We start from the raw sequence: 2,962 nt of genomic DNA, 5'->3' as shown, positions 1-2,962 counted from the left end.
CTGTGGCTAAGAAGATGAGAGTTGCTTCCAGGGCAGACATAAAACACTTTTCGATCATTTATGCAACACTTCAGCTGGGAATTTGAAACCCTTAGCTCACCCTTTTCTTTCTCCACTTTGTCCAGCCCAATTAGGAAGAGTCAGCCAATCTCATTATAATACCTATTTGATTAAAATGTTCTAAGCTATCAGATCTATGGTCACCCAGAGCCTTGCATTTTATAAGGTATTTCATAGAGGCATCTAAACATGGTATTTCGTGCATCTCCACTGGCACATCAGGCCATGGACCATCAGCACCGTCTTTACCACTGGAAACACAGTCATTAGTGCCTTTCAATCTAATCAGATTAGAAAACAAATTCTAGAAAACACACAGCCAATTCAGAAAACTCACACTTAAGATTCCGTCCCTCTGGTACCAAAATCCGTATCAGTCAGGGTTCAACCAGAGAAACAGAGCAAGTAGGAGACATATATGGAGAAATTTATGGAAGGAACTACCTTACATGATTGTAGAAGTTAGCTAGGCAAGTCCAAAATCCATAACATGGGTCACCAGGAAGGGCAGGTGCTAATTCCCAAGCTGCAACTGCAGTGCACAGAGGCAGAATTTCTTCCAGGAAACCTTAGTTCTGCTCCCAAGGCCTTTCAGCTGATTGGATCAGGCCCACACAAATCATCAAGGATAATCTAGATGTAGATGTTAATCACCTCTACAAAATATCTTCACAGCACCTACAACGCTGTTTGACTGAATAACTGGAGACTATAACCTAACAAAGTTGACACATAAAACCAACCATTACACCTATAAAATCAGAATTTCTGAGGGTGGGGCCAAGCAATGTGTTTCCAAAGCCCTCCATTGATTCCGATGCTCCTTCAAGTTTGAGAACCACTGGTTTAGAAACCAATCTACCTACCTTCTTTCCAAATGTTAATGAAAAATATAAAAAGAAAAAAAGAAACCAAACCAACCAGGAGGAACAGATGTTGGGAGTCAACCACAATGTTTCATTACCATTAGCCAGCCAACATCTGTTGCTTGCAATGAAAGAATCTTAGGAGATTCACCATATGTATGAAGTTTTTAATAGCAAACAACAAAAAATGACTCTATTAAAGTAGGCAGAAAGGGAAATTGTTAACGTATGTGTCAAATAGCTCAGAGTCGATGGGAAGGCTAGAGAGGCAGGCTTGGGAAGAGGCGGGTTTTCACCATCAGCATCCAGGCAGCACAACCCAGCCAAGATATGCCACAGCAAGTGTCCAGTGAGAACATCTCCCCATGAACTACCACCAGGCACTCGCCAAAGCCTCTGTTAAGTCTTTGACTACTCCGTCACTGCTGAGAATAATTTCTAATTGCCCTGAGCTCTTAGAACCACTCCCCTCAAAGACCTGAAGGAGGCATCTGATTGACAGAATTTAGTCACATGACCATGCACTAGCTGCAAAGGGAAGAGTACTCCATGCCCCTAAAGAGCAGAGTAGCAAGAAAGACCTGTGTTTAAAAGATAATTATGACACAAAAAGTTAAGATGTGTTATAGAAGAACATTGGAAGGCCAGGTTCGGTGGCTCATGCCTATAATCCCAGCACTTTGGGAGGCCAAGGCAGGCGGATCACTTGAGGTCAGGAGTTCAAGACCAGCTTAGCCAACATGGCAAAACCTTGTCTTTACTAAAAAAAACACTACAAAAATTCAGGGTAGGCACGGTGACTCACACCTGTAATCCCAATACTTTGGGAGGCTGAGGCAGGCAGATCACATGAGGTCAGGAGTTCGAGACCAGCCTGGCCAACACGGTGAAACCCCGTCTCTACTAAAACTACAAAAAAAAAAAAAATTAGCCAGGCATGGTGGCAGGCGCCTGTAATCCCAGCTACTTGGGAGGTTGAGGCAGGAGAATCGCTTGAACCCAGTGAGCCGAGATCACGCCATTGCACTCCAGCCTGGGCAACAAGAGTGAAATACCATCTCAAAAAAAATATATCCATATGTATATATGTATAGATACACACACACACGTATATACATGTGTATGTATGTATGTGTATATATACATGTACACATATAGATATACATACATATCTATATATACACACATATATTTATATACACACACACACACAAATTAGCTGGACATGGTGGTGTGCATCTGTACTCCCAGCTACTCAGGAGGCAGAAACAAGAGAACTGCTTGAACCCAGGAGGCAGAGGTTGCAGCGAGCCAAGACTGCACCACTGCATTCAAGCCTGGGAAACAGAGCGAGACCCTGTCTCAAAAAAAAAAGAAAAAAAAAGAACATTAGAAAAACTTAAACCAGTCTTAAGGAGGTACAAGGTCAGAATGGAAAAGATCAAGCAGCTTCAGACAGAAACCTGCTTGAATCTATAGAAACACCCCTAACTGGTTAAAATACCAGAAACCTCATCTTAACATTCAAAGGTTCTAGTGAACTCTCATGTGTATAAAACTTCAAAGCTTGTCTTCAGTTCCCTTTCACTCCTCTTTGTCCTTTCTTTGCCCTCCTAACAGGGCACACCAATCTTCCACTGAAGTGCCCCAGTCTCCCTTGGCAGTGACCCTTATCTTGGTCCCTAAGGAGACTTAGCTGTACTATCTTATTACTCTGAGTTTTACATTTGGGGAGGCGACATATGTGAACCTTTTCCATAAACAACAAAAGGCTGGGAGTAATGGTTCATGCCTGTAATCCCAGCACTTGGGGAGGCCAAGATGGGAGGACTGCTTGAGGCCGGGAGTTTGCGACTAGACTGAGCAACATAGTGAAACACTATCTCTACCAAAAAAAATAAAATAAAATAAAATAAAATAAATAACAAGGAAGTGCAAATACACAACAGATAAAAGAGGAACACTCAGGTGGGGTTTGAAACCCATACTCTGCCTCTTTTCCTCCCTTCCTTCCAGGGACCCTCTGAAAGAACCTC

Source organism: Mandrillus leucophaeus, unplaced genomic scaffold (assembly GCF_000951045.1).
Source record: "Mandrillus leucophaeus isolate KB7577 unplaced genomic scaffold, Mleu.le_1.0 Scaffold183, whole genome shotgun sequence".
Taxonomy (NCBI): Eukaryota; Metazoa; Chordata; class Mammalia; order Primates; family Cercopithecidae; genus Mandrillus; species Mandrillus leucophaeus.
This window is presented reverse-complemented; position numbering follows the sequence as displayed.